At 39.4% G+C, this 21,656-nt stretch overlaps 1 protein-coding gene across 15 annotated transcripts in view; it reads left to right on the forward strand.

Moving 5' to 3' along the window:
- Positions 1-21,656, forward strand: part of VTI1A (vesicle transport through interaction with t-SNAREs 1A) — a 368,921-nt gene that overhangs the window by 138,715 nt on the left and 208,550 nt on the right. For 2 of the 15 annotated variants that reach the window (XM_089898182.1, XM_089898183.1), the window contains one exon: positions 1-20,910. This exon is cut by the window's left edge and continues 38,125 nt beyond it. The exons of the other annotated variants lie outside the window; for them this stretch is intronic. The gene's annotated coding sequence lies outside the window, so the exon portion shown is untranslated. Of the gene's footprint in view, positions 20,911-21,656 lie in introns of those variants that run through there. 15 annotated transcript variants of the gene reach the window in all.

A 21,656-nucleotide genomic window follows, 5' to 3' on the forward strand; every position in this document is an offset into this window, starting at 1 on the left:
ATCGTCCATATAGTCTGCTAAGTATGTGCTACTTAATTTTTTAAAAACCTATTACATGACTGAAACATTCTTTGTCAACTGCACAGTTATTACGAGTCAGGAGTGTTTATTGTTGATAGTATTTTATTTTTAATCCGTTAAATAAAATGTGGAGACTCATAGAGTGGGTTCTCTTTAGGCTTCTGGTAATTAATTATGGTATATTTTGCCCAAGCTGTATTGCCTTGCTGGCTGTGTTACTCAGCCATACCAGTGGGAAAAATGACTCGTTTAAGCTGATTTGGACCTTGTGGCATTTAATTGCAAGCAAAAGTGTAACAGGCTAAACCCAAATGAATGTGACACTGATTAACTGGGACCTTGTTGACAACATAATGAGATTAAGAGCCCATTTCCTAATATCACAGAGGCTCTGAGGAACACTTTTGCCACAGAGGACTTTTGGTCCTAACGGTGTGGGGCTGATTTTGCCATTGATGTACAGCAGAGGTGTGGAAGGTTTTACATAATTTTTCAATAACATTCATTGTCTTTTTTTTTCTGAGTATAAATAGTCATTATTTTATTTTGTTTTGTGTTTGGTTTGGTTTTTAACAGTAACAGTACTTTTCTTAATGGTCAAGATTTGTCTTATTCAGATTTTTGTTCCCCTAGGAACTCGGTACTGTTTTACTTGAACTGACTTTTTCACACTTCGGATCTCAAAGTATGTCCTAGGAATTTCTGAAATCCCTTCCCCTTACGAGAGATGCTCACAGCTTTCTTAGTCAAAGGGGGCATTACATGTTCAGACCACCTCAGTAAATGCCAAGCAAGGCTAGCTTCCTATCACCCATCTTACCACCCCCTACCTCCCACCTCCTCCCTCACTCCCCACCCCACCCCCGCATACCCAGCTGTGACTTCTGGCTACACGTAAGGGAGAAAAACGGCTACTGTTGGCATTTAGCAACACCTGATGACAACGACAAAACCTTCGTGAGCTCATCCTCCTTAAAAAACAGTTAAGTTGGGCTTCCCTGGTGGCGCAGTGGTTGAGAGTCCGCCTGCCGATGCAGGGGATACCGGTTCATGCCCCGGTCCGGGGAGATCCCACATGCCGCGGAGCGGCTAGGCCCGTGAGCCATGGCCGCTGAGCCTGCGCGTCCAGAGCCTGTGCTCCGCAACGGGAGAGGCCACAACAGTGAGAGGCCCGCGTACCGCAAAAAAAAAAAAAAAAAAAACAGTTTAGTTAAGTCGTTCTGGCTCACAAATTCCTTGAGGCATTTCCTGTCCTTGCCCAGTATGCTGCACATTTAGGATTGGGGGCTGTCAGTGCCAGATCAAGAAGCTTTAGAAAGAAACTCTTTTTTTTTTGGTCTGGGAGTTAACCAGGGGTTCAAGTATAAGAGTAGAACAGTATAGAGTGGAGGCAAGACCCTTTCATCTGTTTATTAATTTTGCATAGTGGGTGCCCTGGGGCTAGACTGCCTGGGTTTGAATCTCAGCATTGCCTGCACCAACTAACTGTGTTGGTTTGGATAAGTTATCCAATCTCTTTATGCCTCATTTTCATTACCTATAAAATGGGGCTCTTAGCAACTTCACAGGTCCTTAAGGAGATACATCTAAAGAGTCATGTACATAAAGGATTGAAACTCATACATGTGAAGAGTCAGTGCAACACCTAACACAAAGTAGGTTTTCATTAAATTGTGGTTATGTTTTTGTTTTTCTATTCCATTCTCTCTGTCTCTCCCTCTCCTCACTTTCCATCTTCCTCTCTATTTTTGCTTTCTTATGCTTCTAGAAAGAATCTAAGGTGCACTAGGATTAAAGAAAAGCAGGACAAAGAGAAAATGATAACTAACTTAAAGTTAGTCAGAAATGCATTTTCTAAGGCCCTATTCATTAATTAGAAGTGGGTTATAAGTTTGCCCTGAACTTCCTATTGACCAAAGGGGAATGTCTGATCAGTTATAAGAGTCAAAGTAACCAAAAGATTAATACATACCAGTTGGCTTGGAAAAGCACAGCTTTCCTTAGCCCTAGTTTTTCGTGTCATTCTTTTCATGGACTCTCACAACAGGGATGCTGTAGGATGTGGTGGACAATGTCTTCAGCATTATCCTTCATATTATTTTTCAAGTTCAAACAAATATGAGACGGGTAGTACTCCCAGATTTATTTCATCACAAGCCCTTTCTTTACAGAGTATCTTGCTAAACTAGAATTCCACCAGATGCAGTGTTTCTGCAAGTGGGAATTGCCTATGACTATTAACATGGTAAACTGGAAGGTTCAAGAAAAGAGAAAATCCAGCATTCTGGTTAAAAGGGCTGCATGGTGTGTACATACCTTTGCCTGCTCACCATCCATAGACATCTGTGGATAGTTCTTGAGAGCTTTCAGATAATTTGAAACTGCTATACACACAGAAACTACTGATTATTTTGCTTCTAGATTTCAGCCTGTTTCTACATATCACCTCTTCGTTATGGAGCTATTTGGGCATATTCCTGTATACCAGGCTATTTCTAGAAAACAAAGGAATGAACTTGAAAAAAAATATTGTGTGAAAGTTAAAGACTAAAGAGATTATAAAACATCAAATTTCTGATTCTTCATGTTTAATTTATGATCTGATGACCTTGTCTAAATAATGGCACATTTCTTAGTATACAGTGGTGATTACCGAGTACAATTTTACCCTCATTTAGAATAGGGGATTCCTCTCGTTTCGAATAGGGTAGTAAAATGTGTCAAAATGGACGTTGTTCTCAAGTAAAGTGGTTCACCATACAGAAGCTGAGTTCATTTATTAGTTAAATATGTAACTGTGAACATCAATTTGTCTGGATATTATACCTCTCTTGAGATGAGCCTCTTCTGAAAAGTTGTGCAGAGGAAAATAGTCCAGAAAATCAACAAAATTTCCTCTTGGTGTACATCATAACTGTTTTCCCCTAGAGCTGGATTATTTTTGGTTTCGGTTGTGTTCCTGACCCCCACAAATTTTCCCAACTGCCTTTCCAACCTGGTCTTCCATGCTCAGGCGCCACCCTCCACAGGTCTTTGTTTTACCCCTCCCAGTAAAGGGTGACAAACGCAGGCCTGGCCCGTGGGGATAATAGAGATGGAACAAACTGTACAGTGTCTCCTTCCCTTACTTCAGCCCCTGACATATTTATCCAGGGGAGGCTGGCCCATAGTGTACACTAGGAACTGTATTAAACGGGAAATAAATATGCAGGAGGGTAAACAAGTAAGCTAAGAGGTAGAAGAAGAAGGGAGACTTGGTTCCTCCACTTTTCCAGGCAGAAGAAGGACAAGATCATAGCTTCCTCTTTTTCCACTACAGCCTCTCCTGCTTCTGAGCCAGTAGCCAAGCATGCTACTTTTAACTGTGTGGATTTGCCTGCCTCCAGAGATAGTTCTTTAGGTACTAGATGCTCACCCTTCCATCTCTGTACCTCAGGAGTCTATAACTCAAATATCTGGGGCCATTGAGAATGGGGTAAAGACCGGTGAAGTAAAAACTATAGGCATTTTCATTGCAACTTAGAGTAATACCTACTTAGGCCTGTCCAGCCTGCGTTTGCAGTCCCGGGTAATTCTTTTCCCTACAATAATGATACTTAGAAGGGCCTGACAGGTAAAGGAGAGGAGTGAAGTAGGTCAGGCGTAGGATAAAGGGGCACGGTGGAGACCGGCGTATATCCTGTCCCAAGAAGGGACAGCTGGGATGGAGGCTGAATCTGAAGTTACTAGATGGTCTAACTTTCAAGCAAAGCTACAAATTCAGATATCCTCCTGGAAGTTCCTAATTTTTAAAACACTGTGGGTCAAACAAAACTCATCCATGGGCGACATACAATCATCAGGTCATTGTGTGCATCTAAATCTTACCTATCAGCTTGAGTTTCTCCTCCTTCACCAAGTCTTCCTGCTTGTACCACCCCATAGGGGCAGCAGTGATCAGAAAGCTTGGCTGGGGCTAGAAAATATGCTGCTCACTCAAATTGCTGCTGGCCCAGGGTTTTATTCCACCCCTTGGGCCTCTCCATAGGTGGGTATACTCACAACATGGCAGCTGGCTTCTCCCAGAGCAAGTGATCCAAGAGAGAGTAAAGGTGAAAACAGCCAAGACAAAAGCCTCAATGTCTTTTAGAACCTGATCTTGGAATTGACATATCATCCCTTCTGTAATAGTCTAGCAATCACATAGGCCAACCCTGATGCAGTGTGGGAGGGACTATACAGGTGTGCATGCCAGGGGGTGGGAATCATGGGGACCATCTTGGAGCCTGGCTCCCCAAGCACTCTAGGGTAAACTCTTTCTGTAATAGAAATAAATACTCACCCCGTATTTTCCTCCTTTGAACATTTTCACTTTAACCCCTTTTAGAATTTCTTAAAGAAGGCATCCTTCCAGTAGAATTAGCTAAGACTTCCATATCATTTGCAATTCAGTTACATGTCTGTTTAACCAACTGTTTAATTTTTACAACGAAGTACACCCAGTCCTCTAGATGTGATCAGTAAAACACCATGTGTATAAATAAAACGCTTAAGGGGCTCCTGAGGAAGCAGTGTAGATGATTTGCCAAGGAAAAATGATACAGAAGGGCTACAGCCCACTTGGACCATAGTTTTTAAGTTTGTTGGTATTCTTTTCTATATTTAGGTCATTGAAATAACCACTTAAACCACATATAGACATGCTGGCAAATATATTGAATCAATGGTATAATTATTTCATGAAAGGGAAATAGGCCTTTTATATAATGACCTTGCAATAAGTGTCATTTTTATATGTGGAAAAGTAAGCACCTGTCATTTTCTTGTTATTCTGAGGTCAGAGCCTACTGCAAAGATTTTAACATTTGAAAAGTACTCTATTCACTGGAATCTCAGCATTTAAAATAATGATTTTCTTAAGATGCAGCATTCTGATGCACTATATCTGACCTTTCTTGGGCAGAAAAACAAAATCTTCAACACCTCTTGTTTCTTATTCTACTCTTTCCATATTGCTCGAAATTCACGTTAAATGATCAGGATGCATTTTCACTCCTTTAGCGTTTTAATTAGCATTTGTCTATGGGTGTAACGAACGTGAGACTTAGCAGCTTTTGCAGTCACTATGCCTTCAGTCAAATACTTGTTCTTTTGAAATCATTTTAACTAGGTTAACTAGTGAAAATGGGGTTGGAAGTAAAAGATCTATAGAAAGAATTCTCATTGGAAAAAAAATCTTTTGGTGGGATATACGGTTACAATAAAGATTTAATGGATCTTATTTTATTTATATATCAGTAAATTTTAAGAAGTTCCTCTTATACTATGCTGCTTAATGCTACTGAAAAACTGGGTATATGCTTTGGGGAGGGATTAAGTGAATTGGTATAGTTTTGCTTTTTGAAAGAGAATTCATTAAAAGAACTTGCTCTAAGAAAAGGAAGCAAGTAATATTGAACAAGCATTTTAAATGGTTAAATTAATGAAGATGGACTCAGATTAGAAAGATACAGAATGTCTTTTTGGGTGGTTAAAAATAGCTTTAGGGGCTTTCCTGGTGGCGCAGTGGTTGAGAGTCCGCCTGCCGATGCAGGGGACACGGGTTCGTGCCCCGGTCCGGGAAGATCCCACATGCCGCGGAGCGGCTGGGCCCGTGAGCCATGGCCGCTGAGCCTGCGCATCCAGAGCCTGTGCTCTGCAACGGGAGAGGCCACAACAGTGAGAGGCCCGCGTACCGCAAGAACAAAAATAGCTTTAAAAATAATTACATTTGTAGTAATGATGAAAAAAACTCCCAAATAATTTGAGATTATAAACTCTGAGACAGGGATCATATCTTGTTAATTTTTACAATCCCCTTCCTGAATCTAATACTTTGAGTATAGTAGACAGACAATAAATATTGGATAGAATAATATGATACATTTTTCTAGTTTAATTACAAGACTTTACTTCTGCATAGAAGCCATGTTCTTATTTTAAGAAACGTTCTGACTCTTAAAGTCTTTCTTCTGAATATTGTGTCATCATAAAATTATTTTAAGCATTTATCTAGTATGCACCCCTCACTGCCATGTCATCACCCTTCAATGAAAAAAAATAATAATGAAATCACATTGGTGAGTTAAATGCGCTGGTTTTGTTTGGCAGATTCAGTGGTACCTCATGGACCAGTGGTCCCAAATCCACATGGAAGGGGGCTTGCTGGTGAAGTCCAGACAGCCCTTAAGCAAATCATTCCATCCTGAATGGGACTGTGAATCTCACTTGTAAAGGATTTAGAAATTTAGCTGTATTATCACAAAATAATGATAGTATATTTACAGACATTTTAAAATACTGCATCCCAGCTTTTAAGTAAAATATTCACCCCTCCCCCCCCCAAAAAATTGTGCTATACACACAGGAAAAGAAAAACAAAGCTGACCCTTCACACAGACACTGAATTCATTAAAATGTATAGGATTGGGAGGTGCTAGACCAAATGCTTATTATATACATGTAGTATCAATTTAAAAAGGGGTGCATTCAACTGGTCTTATTCTTCTTAAAATCATCTTCAGTGTTCCAGGGGAGTCAGAAAAAGTGCATACTTTTCTAGGTTTTTTTTTTTCCTCAAGTTTTTTTAAGATCATCCTCTTAGGATTGCTCTGTGGCTAAGCCTGTGGAAAACATAACGCAGCCCCAGTAGAGTCCTTAAGCACTTCAGAAAGGCCAGTGATTAATGATTACTGTTGATGCTCTGGGTAAAAGCCCCCAAATCAATCATCTCTTCAGCCTTGTAGTCTCATTCTCCTTTCAGAGGTATCTCCCAAACCAAACACCAAGCAAAATGTGGCATAAAGTCAAAGAATCCTTGATTTGGAAAGCATCTTTGAAGTCATCCAATCAATTTTTATCTTCTACCCAAATTTCTTAGATAATTGACTCTAATATTACAGCCTAATGAATAAAATAAATGTGATTCAAAGGAATCATTAAATTTATGTTTATATTTCTCTTGTTTTGCTTTGATAGCTTATTACCTAGCACATAGACAAAATGCCTATTTAAGAATTTTTTCCCTCAAAGTTTAGAATGCATCTAGACTATCCGGACTGTCTGATCAATAAATTAAATGAAAGTGACTGTCGGTTGTTGTCAGGCTGATTTGTGCTGCTTTCTTAATATGGCTGACTCTCACCTCCTCCTAGATTTCCTTATGCTAACTGTAAAGAAAACTAGAACTGCTTTCAATCCCAGCCATTTGTAATGAAAATTGTCCCGGCATGGTGACATTGACAACTACTCACCTTCAACAAGAAACAATACTGGAGTAGTGTTACCTGCTTTGGCTGAAGTCCAGTGGTTCAAGGAATGACTTATAAATAAAATCTCTTATCCGACACAGGTAGAACAGAAAAAATGTCTATCTGCTGAACTTTATTGTCTATGCTCTATTGCCTTTGCTCTTCACAGTTTTCATTATCATGCTTTTGAGCAAATAACTTGTGAAAGGTTTAGAAGTTCTGATTCGCTGTTCACGCTTCCAGTGTGTAAATCCCCTAAAAGCTCCCTGGTAATTTAGCAACCTGTTCTGGCCATTTTTATACATTCTACATGTGTATGACCTTTCTCAGTCCATGTTGTAAAAGAGCGAGTGTAAGATTCTGTGGAAAACTTTTCAAGTTACTTGGAGGTAATCAAGATGATGTCATTAGAAAATATTTGAAATTTAATGTCAATACCCTAAATTGATATCTTTGGAATATAAAAACCAAATATAGAAAGCAAAGGAAAAAAAGAGTTATGCTTATTTTAAAATGTGACAAAATGATCATTTTTGATTAAGCCTATTTGCAGAAAAAGGTAAATGTATTAAAGAGTTATTTTTCTTTGGGTACAAACATGGATTCACAAATTCCTTTTTTTAAAAAGCCATTTTATCATGAGTTTAAAACGGAGGTATCAGGGTTTTCATGTGACTATAAAATAAATGTGTCTACTCTCATTCTGTTATCAGCCCCTGATCTGGTTAGATAGAGATTTGTTTCTAGAGATTTGTTTTAGTGAGGATTAATAGAAAATGAGACAACAGATTTTCAGTCTAAGTTAAACTGTGGTCTTCATTAAATAAATTTGGTCGTATAACCCAGAGTGATTTTTCCCTCCCTTTCACTAGTTATACTAAGATGGCAAGAGCCTTTTTAAAGAAGTCTTTTGTAGATAATGGTTAACTTATAAAACGTGGATTACATATGTGTGATTTTCAGGTCCCTGGAACATGTAAATAAAGTTAGCAATTAAACACTTTCCTATAATGACAATAAGATAAGTAAAACAGAAGTAGAGACTTATACTTTCATGCCTGGACACTTAGTCAATCCACAATTTTTGTCATTTATTTTGCATCTAACCTGAATATTTCACAAATGTCACTGTGAGATAAGAAACAGTCTGTTTTCTTTTTTCTGTTATATGTATAATGGTGGTATTTAAAACGTGATAATTTTTTTCTTAATGTTAATATTTATTCAGTGGAGCATATAAACATTACTATATCATTCGATTAAAGCACATATTCAGTCATTTTGGAAGATTTCCCATAATGGGGCAAGAAAATGTTTTAATAGTGGGATATACAGTCGTCTTGTGATGATTGAAAACAAAAGTTTTTCTTTTTAAACAATTACAATTGTAAATTTTTTTTCAAATGTTAAATTTTTCTTTTTGCATTTGTCTTTTCACATTTTGGTTCCTAGACTTTTTATTGGGAGAATATACAAAGAATGTGTTCTGTTTCCCCCGACTTCTTATGTTGGTTTGCCTATCCTTACAAAATTCTTTCTGCAAAGGTGTCCAAAAACATGTAGGTACTTCTTATGCCATATTTCTTATGCCTCCTACCTCTTCCATATCCATAGCGGTCATCCTCTCTCGTTCTTTTTTTCTCTTCTCCCTCTGCCTTTTTCTCTTTTGTCTCCCGTTTTGCAGACTCTTCACTGTCTAACTTGAAATTGATTAGAATGCATTAATTTTTAAATAAGTGTCACACATCCTTAACTGAGCACTAAAAGGTTGAGAAGTCTTCATGGTGTAGAGTCTGATCCAAAACTGAGAAGAATTTTAAAAACAAGGGCTGCTCTTCATTAGCCCTTGTGCCATCTCCTGACAGGCTCCATGCACCACAATGCCACACCAGGCCAGGACGAGCCCTGCTGCCGTGCACCATTTACCCTCTGTCAGCAGCTTCAGTCGGAGCTGGGGCGATACTGTATACGCAAGTCTGTCATGCGTCAGCCTCAATTAAGCTCACATTGCTTGCTTGGGAAACGCCACAGCCTCCTGTTAACCATCTTTTTTGTTGTTGTTCCATTTTCTTCTTCCATTTTTTTTCCCCTTCAACTCTCTCTAGAAGCCCATGTTTTATTTGGTGAAAGTGTGTTCATAGTCTTTTAGCTTCTTACAAAGAGAAATCGTTTTTAGAGGAAGTAACTCCTCTATGTAGGTCCCAATAAGTTGATTTTACTCATGCAGTCGGCTCAGTTCACACCTGAGTTTATTGTTTAAAGGAAGGAGTTATACTGACAGTTTGTACCTGTGCCAAGCTTGGTCTCGAGTCCTATGAAGCAATTTTTCTTTAGGCTTTTTAAGAGTACAGGAGCACTAGGCATCCAGCTTTCTCAAATGTTGAAGTACTTCTTTCTCCCAACCTATTGTTTACTCATGCCCTTGTCATCTAAGGGGGTGGTGGTTTTCTTTTTTTAAGAGTAGAATGAAACCTTACTACACTTGAAGGGGGAAAAAATGTAGACAGCAGCAGTTTATATTTGGTTCACTATTCTGTGGTTTACCATAAGTTTATGGGAAAAACAAAAGGACTACCCAGGGCTTCATTATGCCAGGTGGTTGGCTGACCAAGCTAGTCTCTTATGAGAAATTATCTTTAAGAGGGAGTTCTCAAAAAATAAAAGAAGAGTCTTTGCAGGGAATTTTCTTTTCCTTCTCTAGATAACAACAGAGAATTCAAAAGAGCTTCTGTGTGCTTTAGTGGACAGGTAGACATTGAGTTACTTGGTCATCTTGAGGATTCATGGAGATTTTATGGAGTTGGTCAGTTTGTAAAGTCAAGTTAACCTAAGAAGCTGATGTCAGATGTTGGTCACAAGGCACAGTATGAAAGAAATCACAACAATGTAAATCCCATGTGGTCTGTGGCATCAGAAGAAGTTCACAGTGAGTGGAGAGCAAGGTCAGTTTCTTAGATGAGAATGGAGACAAAAAGTATGTGGATATGTTGTGCTTTTTTCACAGGCACATGACCAGTATGGACAAGTAGCTTTTAAATAGAGTCATATTGATGGATCAATCCAAGGAAACAGATGGAGTATACAGATAATGGGATTCAGATTTCCAAATACGTGGCAAACAGATCATTGTTGAAACTATTAACTGAAAAACTTATAAAAATCCATAATTATCTAAAGTTCATATTGGCAATAGGTTAAGGATTTCCAGTTAGACTCTGTGGCAGTTCCATGCTATTGGCTTTCTGGAAGATATATATTAGCATTAAATGTGAAGTTATTGAACATCTTGAATGAAAAATTGTTTGCAAGACTCAACTGTCACAGTAGTTTAGCAAGGAAAATTTTCTTCTGAGATACTCTAGATTGAGAGATTTCCGTTTGGAGAACAGATGGCAGCAGAAAGGCTTTGTAAATTAATATTTAGGAATATTTCTTTCGCAACCCAGGTCCTGATGGACATTGTCAAGGGAGTCTTCACTTTAACTTTTCCATCCTTCTTCTTTCGGTGGGTCACACATCAGCAGCTTTTTAGGTTACTCCTTTATGTAACAAATATTTTTGAGCCCCTGTTATGTGGCAGGCACTTGTTAGGTACAGGTGAAACAGTGGTGAACAAAACAGACATCATGGACTTCACAGCCTATTGGTGGAAATAATTGTTATAATATATAAATTTTAAACCGTATTAAATGGGTTGACAGAAATCCAGAGGGCTGTTAAAGCATGTAACAGGGGATCTTGATCCTAGTCTGGGGGTCAGAGAAACTTTCCTAAATAAGTGACATTTGAAATGTAATCTGAAAGATGAGTAAGAGTAGGCAAAGGGAGTAGAGAAGGGTGGGAGATGGGAATAGTCCACTAGGCAGAAGAAGGAGACAAATGCAAAGGCCCTGCAGCAGAAAGGAGTACGGCACACCAAGGAACTGAAAGACGACTTGGCCAGAGCACAGAGAATGAGGTAGAGTGTGGTCAAATGAGCCCAGAGGCACAGAGGAGAGCTAGATCACATTTAGCCTCTTCAGGGACCATCTCTGGGTTTTGCCCTTTATCTTAAAAGCAGACATTTTCCATCTGTAAAATGAGAGGATTAAGCATCAAAGTTCTTAATCTAGGAGGTTATTGGAAACGAGTGATATTTTTAATCAATTCTGTTACCTGCCATTAGGGATTTTAAATGACCAGCATTTGGGAAGGTCTCACAGGACAAAGAATCATCATGCCCAAAATACCCATAGTGCCTCCAGTAGGGAACACTGTGCTAAATCATCACTTGGATGCCTTTCCATTGTAACAGTCTGTTATTCTATAAATAAAAGTAAAATGCATACCTTTAGAAAGCAATGAAACTAATGTTAGTGATTTTATTGAATGCTCAAACCCTAGAACTTTTGTGCTAAACAACAAAAAATGAAAGCTACATTAGTTGAGACAGAGGTAGTATCTCCACCTGTGATAAGTCTGGACGTTAGATTAGTTAAAACATATTATTTGATGCATTGAAGATTTTCAAGAATATATAAGGGCAATCTCCAAGGAGGGAAAGAGGTGAACAGTGAGTTGAAACCAGAATAGAGAGCAGTGAGCTGTAAGTGAATAAGAAAGCCTAAGATATCTGGGAACCAAATGTAACCACCAGCACCACAATTGGGAACCTAAGATGGAGGAGTGCACATACACACTTGCAGATGCACTTGTATGCACACACACAAACACAGAAAGTGGGAGAGCTAACCTTGAAACTCTTCTGTTTAACCAGGAAATTGAAAGGGTTAATATAGTCCTGGATGAGTTACATCTGCTGGCTTCCAGCTAAAGTAAACAGTTGTTTTTCTGGTAAAAAGCATCCCTAAATTAGGTTCTCTGGATTCTTGCAGATTAAATTTAACAAAATATGAGCTTATAATAAAAAAATTACCAAACACACAAAGAAGAAAACATTACCATAAATAAAAGTCAAAGTGAACAACATATTTTGACTTTGCAACATTTTCAGATATTGACATTATCAACAGAGAATACAAAGTAAGAGTATATATATTTACAGAAAATAATGGAATTTTTGAATGATCATGCAATATGAAACTATTAAAATGACTGTAAAGAACCATGTAGAACTTTTTGAAATTAAAATCTAGATGAATGAGTTTAAAAGCTGATTAAACCAAGCTAGAGAGACAACTAGTGAATTGGAAAATATATCCAAAGAAATTATGCATAATTCAGCATAAAGAAAATGAGACAAAGAGCATGAGAGAAATGTTGAGACATGTAGGATCTAATGAGAAGAGCTAGAAAGCATCAAATCAGAGTTCCAGAAGGAGAAATTTGAGGATCAGTCTTTGAAAAGATAATAGCTGAGAATTTTCAAATCTGGCCAAAGACATAAATCCACAAATACACAACATATGACAATCAAATTAAATAGGAAGAATTTCACATTTAGACACATTGTAGTGAAACTGCAGAACACCAGAGCCAACAAGAAGTAAAAGCCGCCAGAGATAAAAAGGCACATCAAGGGCTTCCCTGGTGGCGCAGTGGTTGAGAATCTGCCTGCTAATGCAGGGGACGCTGGTTCAAGCCCTGGTCTGGGAAGATCCCACGTGCCATGGAGCAACTAGGCCCGTGAGCCGCAACTACTGAGCCTGTGCGTCTGGAGCCTGTGCTCCGCAACAAGAGAGGCCGCGATAGTGAGAGGCCCGCGCACCGCGATGAAGAGTGGCCCCCGCTTGCCACAACTAGAGAAAGCCCTCGCACAGAAATGAAGACCCAACACAGCCAAAAAAATAAATAAATAAACAAATGTGGGGTTTAAAAAAAAAAAAAAGGTACATCAAGTCCAGTCTCTACATCTGCATCTTTACTCCTGTCCTGCCCCTAGGTTCGTCAGAACCATTTTTTTTTTTTTTTTAGATTCCATATATATGTGTTAGCATATGGTACTTGTTTTTCTCTTTCTGACTTACTTCACTCTGTATGACAGACTCTAGATCCATCCACCTCACTACAAATAACTCAATTTTGTTTCTTTTTATGGCTGAGTAATATTCCATTGTATATATATGCCACATCTTCTTTATCCGTTCATCTGTCAATGGACACTTAGGTTGCTTTCATGTCCTGGCTATTGTAAATAGAGCTGCAATGAACATTGTGGTACATGACTCTTTTTGAATTATGGTTTTCTCAGGGTATATGCCCAGTAGTGGGATTGCTGGGTCATATGGTAGTTCTATTTTTAGTTTTTTAAGGAACCTCCATACTGCTCTCCATAGTGGCTGTATCAGTTTACATTCTCACCAACAGTGCAAGAAGTTTCCCTTTTCTCCACACCCTCTCTGACCTGAGGACACAGGGAGGGGGAAGGGTAAGCTGGGTCGAAGTGAGAGAGTAGCATTGACATATATACACTACCAAATGTGAAATAGATAGCTAATGGGAAACAGCTGCATCATACAGGGAGACCAGCTCGGTGCTTTGTGGCCACCTAGAGGGGTGAATAGGGAGGGTGGGAGGGAGATGCAAGAGGGAGGGGATATGGGGATATATGTATACATATAGTTGATTCACTTTGTTATACAGCAGAAACTAACACAACGTCGGAAAGCAATTATACTCCAATAAAGATGTTGAAAAAGAAAAGGCACATCACTTACAAGCAAATGATAAACAAGATTGAAAGTAGGCATCGCAACAAGAATCAAAGCCAAAAGACAGAACTGTCTTCCAAGTTTTAAGAGAATATAACTGCCAGCCTAGAATTTTCTTCTCAGCAAAGCGGCTTCAATAACGAGGGCAAGACAACACTTTTAGGTAAACAGAAGCTAAGAGATTACCGTCTGGGTTTTCACCAAAGGAACTTTTGAAAAGAAGTACTTCAGAAAAAAGGAAAATGACTCCAGAAGAAAGATCCAAGGTTCAAGAAGGAAAAGCAAACAAAGGAATCATTAAATCTAAATGCAAATCTAAATAAGTGTTATAAGATTTACATTTACAATTTAAATAAAAATAATAACTGTTTAATTTGGGGGGGGCGTTATTTAGAAAAAGGGACTAAAATCTTGCTATTTCACCTTTTTGGAAGTTAGGAGGGGTGTGATCAGAGTTAAAGTTATCTAAGGTCTTGTAATTTTCGGGAAAGGAATAAAGATACTTATTACCTTTAGACCTCATTACATACAAATGGTAAAATTTCAGATATATCCATTGAAAGACTAAAGATAGAATTGTCTGGATTCTAAAAAGTTTACTAAAACCACTTGTATTTCTATATAACAGCAAAAAAAAAGAATAAAACAAGTAAAAAGTAAGGGTGCCATTTACAATTACAAAATACAAGGTGTCTGAGGATAAATATAACAAAAGATATACAAGACCTAACTCTCCTGCTTACTAGCTGTGATCCTGAGCAAGGTAATTTCTCTGCACCTCAGTTTCTCATCCGTAATATGGCAGTGACAGTAGTACTTAATAGAATGATGAAAATTGAATGCATTTAACACTGTGCCTCGCCCACAGTACAGCTCCTAATAAGTATTAGCCCATATTATTATCATCATCTTTATTATTAGGCACAAGCTAAAAGCCATGGAGAAACAATGGCCCCAACACACAAAGAACTTAGAGTCTAATAAGAATGATAACACAATAGACAAACAGGTAGCATATGATATATAAATTGTAAATGTCAAGAGGTGATATTAACAAACTCTTAGGAAGGAGAGATCAGTTTTGGCCTAGGTACAGGAAGATGGGTCCTCAGAGACTTTGTGAAGAAGATGAGTTTTGAGCTGGGCCTAAAAATATTAATAATTAGAATGCATACCGTGGGTAGGGCATTGGGACCAAAGGCATGCTACATATTAATTCTTTCTCTTTTTTTTAATAAATGTATTTATTTATTTTTGGCTGCGTTGGGTCTTCATTGCTGTGCGCGGGCTTTCTCTGGTTGCGGCGAGCAGGGGCTACTCTTCATTGCGGTGTGCGGGCTTCTCATTGTGGTGGCTTCTCTTGTTGCGGAGCACGGGCTCTAGGTGCGTGGGCTTCAGTAGTTGTGGCTCGCAGGCTCCGTGGTCGTGGCTCGCGGGATCTAGAGCGCAGGCTCAGTAGTTGTGGTGCACGGGCTTCGTGGCTCCACGGCCTGTGGGATCTTCCCGGACCAGAGCTCGAACCCGTGTCCACTGCATTAGCAGGGGGATTCTTAACCACTGCGCCACCAGGGAAACCCTACATATTCATTCTTGAGTCTACCTTGACTGAATATTTTTGGAGCATCCAAGGTGAACAGCAGGGAGATGGGAAAGCATGTTGGGTGATGGTGGCTAGCTCAGTTTTACTAGCTGAGAGGAGGTGAAGTTGGAAAAATGAGTTAGTGGAAGTACGCTGAAATTACAGAAGCCCATTGTGACACTGACCCAAATATTAATTAGCTGTCAGATACCAAGTAAATGTCTGGGAGACTCTTTAAGGAAAGGTAAATACATCCTCTGGAATACTGCCTGGCACATTAGTAAACAGATTTTTTTGTTTATTTTTAAAGAAGTAATATATTCAGTGCAGTGGGTTCAGAAAATTGTCATGGGGTAATTTCATGTCAAACGAAACTAGGGGTTTTGTTTACAACTGACTCCTATGATTGAAGGGATACGTGCATGCATGGTCTGAGCCAATTCATTGCATCTGGAGTAAAATTGTTCTTTTCGGAGAAGTAGTGGAAGGGGGCTTACTGAAAGGAAATATGTGGAAATAGGTAGCTATGCTAATGACAGTAGTTCCTCTAACCCACATGCCTGTACAAGCCCGGAGAGTTCAACAGCACAGCTTGTAGGGTAGGGGAGCCTCCCAGTGATGGAGAAATGTGGGCCCCTGTGCTCAAGGATCTCCCAGTCTCATTTGAGGAACTGTCCTGACACTCCGATAGCTCTTCTTTGAGTCATTCTCTGCCTTCACCTTGGAGGCCCCCAAGCTACAGAGCTGGCCTGGTGCTGCTTTAATGTTGTTTCCGCAGAATATACAATTAGGTATTTCTAAACCATACCTAATTTTTACAGAGGTTTCCTCTTTAATGTTTTGCTCAGATGCACATAATCATCATTCTTCTCATGACTAGACACAGCTGAGGGAAGGATGACTGCTAGATGAGACTTTAATTCACTTCCTTCCTTGTGAATAAGACTCGGGATAAAATGTACAAGGATCATTCTTACCCTTTTCCTGACAATGTAAGTGGTTTGTTTGCCAGCTAATGAATGGTGGGATTGGGTGGGGAGGATGGAAGTTAGAAGTGAAAGAAGAGATAGCACCTGGGGAAGGACGTCATTGAAAGGACATTCTGCCCCGGCAGTATGGACGTCCAGGTGTTTGGGGAAGGTCTCGACCTCTTGGGTTGTAGTTTTAGTTTTGAAACCGGTCAGCAACAATCTGGAAGTGTTCCCAGGACTTTTAAGACCCCCCACTAAAGTATTTCTGGCGACAATGTGGAAATCTTTGTGATAGGTCAAAGCACACTGTGTTTTTAGGCCTGGTAAGTAACTGCATGTAATATTAACAGCACGTGTTGTTCCATTCACTTTATTATTGAACTTTAATAGAATTTGCATTTCATTATTGGAATATAATCTCTTAGTCCTTGAGCTCTTCTTATTACTTATCAGAATTGAAGCCACTTGATCCAACAAGCATTTTATTCTTCATTTATGTGCAATACATTGTACGAGGCACTGTGGGGATAGGAAAAGGAGAGACACAGCCCTGGTCTGGAGGGGTTTATAGTCTAGCAGAGACCCAGATAAAAGAATACCTCTGGGGAAGGCTTGCTGGATAGGCTGACAGCTGCAACAAAGGTGCAAACCACTTATTACTGGCTTCTGGGGAGGAAGAAATGGATTCAACTGGGGGGAAACTGGGAAGAGTTCTGGTTGGGGGTCAGTTTTAAACTAGGCTTTCAAGGAAGAGGAGGATTCTGGTAGATTGAGGAGAGTGAGGGAATGCTTTGCAAATGCAATTTGGAGCCACAGCCAAAAGATAGGAGGAAAAAGAGATGCTTCGGAAGAGATTGAGTCCTGGGCATGAAGTCCCTTGGAAGTGAGATTAGGGGCACAGATGGGCAGTGCAGTGTAATGGGCTGGGCCGATGGCAGGAGCCTTTGATTGTAGGCCAGGACTTGATTCCACATAGAGTATTGTGGTTTTTCCCCATTCGTCGGACAGACAATTCAGAGACCCAGTTGGTTGCTATTTTCTGGCCAAAGCTGAAATTTGTTGGAAAATGACCTGTTCTTTGCCATCCTCTTGTTTTGGTAGTTTCCAGTAATTGCCATCTGTTCCAAAATTCACTTGTAAAGTCTAAGTAGATACATACATTTAAGGACGTATGGCAGTGTTTCCCAAGTGTGTTTCCCTGTGGAAGGAGGTGCTCTACTAAATGAGGGCTTTGTGGTCAATTGTCTGTGTGCACTGCTGCATACTGCACCCTTGTGTGGAAGAGTCGGATTATACATTAGCATATTGACGGTTCTGAGAAGTAAAAATCTTTTTTAACTTTGCATACCAAAGATCCCCTTCATCTTATTAACATCTCACGAAACAAGATTGGAGAAATATTGGATTAAGGTATAGTTCATAAATAGTTTTTATATGTTTCTCATAGTCTCCACAACCTCCTAATGAAATAGACATTGTTGTCTCCGTTGTTCCAGTGAAAACTGAAGGTTAAGTACTTTTCCCAAGTTCACAGGCCAAGAAAAAAGCCAAAATTTGATTCCGTGTTCCCCTAACCCGTGAACCATCACACTTTGTACAACCTCTTAGATTCATGTATCCTAACCTAACTGGCTCTCGGCTCTATCTTTAATGGCCTTTTTAAAAGATATGCTTCTTTCTGCCTGGGCTGTTTCAGTGATGGCTTATAGCCCTAAATCCTTAATCGTCTACTGTTTAACCTTTCATGACTCACACTCTTCCACATGGAACTGACCACTCCGGGGTCCCTGGTAACATATTTTGGGGCACGCTTGTCTCCATTTGCTGGCTCTACACTTCTTAAGCTTTGGGTGCACTTAGCATCGAGCACAGTTCTTGGCCCATAGTACAGCACAGTGCTCATTTGCTCAATGAGAGCATGAAGAACACTTCCCAGGTATGGGAGTCGAGAGAGAGAGAACCCTAGATACTCATTCTAACTCTGGTTCTCATCGTGCTGCGGCATCAGCTTGCTAAGAAACACGTGAGGTGGTATTTTCTGTACATATGTAGTCATCGGGTAAAGAAATATACAGTTGCTCTATCGAAATGTGAGCACAAAATTGGACCAACACCACGTAGTAACATAATCTACCCCAAAGCGAGACTGGAACCCAGAACCTGTGCTGCCCAAAGGGACCATAGAATATAGCTGTTTTTACAGGTTTTAACATTAGTGGGCATGAAGCACCCCCAGGTGAAGCAAGGTCTGCCCTTGATTTCAAGCCTCCTCTGCCTTTTACTTACTTCTACAAGTTTTAGCTTTGGCTTTGGTAGATTTTAATGCAGACCAAGAGTGCTGTTTTTACGTATGAAATCTTGTATTTAGAGAACAAAAAGTACCTTTAAAAAAGAAAGGAAGAGATGTAATGAAATCAGGTATAAGAGCCAAGACTGTAAACACACACATGTTTCTTTATCATGGATTAAGGGAAAATCAGGAAATAATTGCAGACTGGCAGTGTTTTACAAGAAAACAAGATTCGAATGATAAAATTATGTAAATTCCTATAATTTAGATTTTTACCCAAAGTCAGTTTGTTCATGTAATCCTTGTTCTTTTAAGCATTTGGTGTGGCAAATCTCTTTGAAACATCTTAAAACTTTTTGTCAAAATAGCTCTAGTTCCTAATGCTAATTGGAAAATATGAATTAAAAAATCTGAAATACAAGTTAGGTGGTAGATTAGTAGAAAGTTTAAACTATAAATAAGAATGATCTCTAACTTAAGTTTTCAAAATTCCAATTATGGGTATTCAAGTGCATTTACACAAGCTGGGTTTGTTATTTCTGAAGTTAATAAGCAATTTCACAATGTACTATATATCACTTTTAAAGACATGATAAATTGTCCCTAATGGTATTGTGTGTATAAACTAGAGCTATTTCTGCCTTGTATATAATTCTTAGGATTGGGTGGTACACCTGAAAAGGCTTGGATTTTAATGGGGCCTTTTTAGCACTTTTGCACCTCGTATGTTCAGGATTATGTTTGATTGATGACTTTAAATGTGCTGGCATGAGAGATACGTAGATCTTAATGCTCTTAAACCATTTGTTTTCCAATCTCTGTAAAAGGCTCCTCTGTTTTGGGGTAACACTTTATCCTTCTTAAGTAAACGGAAATAGGTTTCTGGGATTTTGCTTTTTAGCATTGTAAATCCAGCAGAAAAGAGACAGGCTAGAGGCTTTTAAGAGAGGTCTAAAAACACCATGTTCCCATTTTATTAGGGGAGCCTGAAAATGTCAAAGTGTGTGTGTGTGTGTGTGTGTGTGTGTGTGTGTCTGGGTAGATACATTTTTCTTTCTTCTAAACAGTTTTTAAATAACTCCCTACCCTCCTTCCCTCCCTTCCTTCCTTCCTTCCTTTCTTTCATTTTTCTTTTTATACCAGAACTCCCTGAATCGTTTCTTTCCTTTGGACCACTTGATGCCTCAGCCATTATCCTCGGCCTGCTGGCTGAGAAATCTCTTTGGATCCCATCATCTTCAACAGCTACAGGGTTGGCTACCGTGTGGCCAAGGGGATGTTCTCCCCAACAGCTCTTGGAACGAGAGACTGAGGCTATAAATTGAATCCTGCTTCCCAAAAGGCACTGGGACTTAGTACCCAAGCCTGGAGGTGTCTTATAATCCACTCCTGCAGGATTCCTCTGACTGGGACAAAATCTTCAGTGCTTCAGGAGGGGCTCAAAAAAACTCTCGTGACGGTTCTGTGTTTCTGATTAACAGTCTAGGCACTGTTCAGGGAAAGGGGGAAAATGGCTTTTGCTGAAAGAACAGATTGTTTTAAGATTTTAGGAACTGATTATAAACAAGTTACTCAGGGAGGAGAGAACCTCGCTGGTCAGAGGCAGCCTCTGCTGCTGAGCAGCGGCCCCCATCGCAACAGCAGGTCTCTGCACCGGCCTTCAGCCCCGGCTCCCAGTTGTCCGTCATCTTTCAAGAAAAGAGACCAGCATGGTACTGACGAACACATTTTCACTTCCATCTAAGATGTGAACTTAGGGGCTCGAGAGTTGAAAGACTAGTGCATTTACCCATGTTTATAATATGTTGCTAATTAGCAGTCGGTGTCCTTGTGATCTTTTTCTTTGTCATCCTCTTGAGGCATCCCATTTCTTTCATTTCCTTCCTCTCCATCATCAGCAGCGCTAAATGGAACATGGATTATTCTGGCAGCAGGGCAGTTTGAGCCCCCTGATTAGTCTAAAATGAAATGTGGGGGGAAAAAATGTATGAAATGAGCCATTGTGTCTCCTTGTTCTCAAGATGTGATTTTGAAATCTTCATGGGTGGTGATGTATTTGCTGGTGATTCGTTTTGCCTAGAGACGTTTAGGATTCCTGGGAAGTTTTGGGTTTTTTTTTTTTTTGAATATACTTACTCTGTTTTTTTTGTTTTGTTGTAATAAAACTGTTCTTCTTAGGGTAAATCCTTGTAAATGAAGCATTAATATGATAGCAGAAAAGGTAAAAATCCCACACACAATCTTAGGGGACTTAAAATGACTCAGAGTCTCCTAGCTTTTATTACCAGTTTGTTGCTGCTGCTGTTGCTTTAAGTCTTTGAGTCAGCAAATAATCCCCAAATTATTTTTCACTCAAATTCTTGAAATTGTTTATTGTAATGGGTGTTTATAATAAAATAAGAACTAAACGCATATGTTTGACTTGGGTGTATAAGTAAGCTGTATTTGTGTGTGTGCGCTTGGGTGAGTATAAAAGCTGGTTGAAAGCACGTCAGCAGCCATTACACGTGGAAGCACCATTAACGGAAGTATCATGTGTGATGCAAAGGAAATGCCTGTATGTGTTTGTATGAGAAAAATAGATTGATAGAGCCAGAAAGGATCTTCTAGCCATCTGGTTCAACTCTAGCAGCTTATAAATGAGAAAACTGAGTCCTGGCAAAGGCATGTATACATGTGATGGTCAAAAGGAGCTTGAACTAAGGTTTTCCAGCTGGTGGTCCACTGCTCTTAATGTGCATTGGAGATATACTCTGGCCTTTGTTTTTAGATACCATGCATTTGCCCCCCCCCATATAAACAGATGAAGGCATAATGTAATGATATTATTAACCGTAATAATATTTAAAAATGCACACGAGTGGAACCACAAAACCT

This window comes from Delphinapterus leucas, chromosome 16, assembly GCF_059928025.1.
Source record: "Delphinapterus leucas isolate spDelLeu-1000000601 "Yukka" chromosome 16, BTC_Dleu_Yukka2, whole genome shotgun sequence".
Classification (NCBI taxonomy): domain Eukaryota; kingdom Metazoa; phylum Chordata; class Mammalia; order Artiodactyla; family Monodontidae; genus Delphinapterus; species Delphinapterus leucas.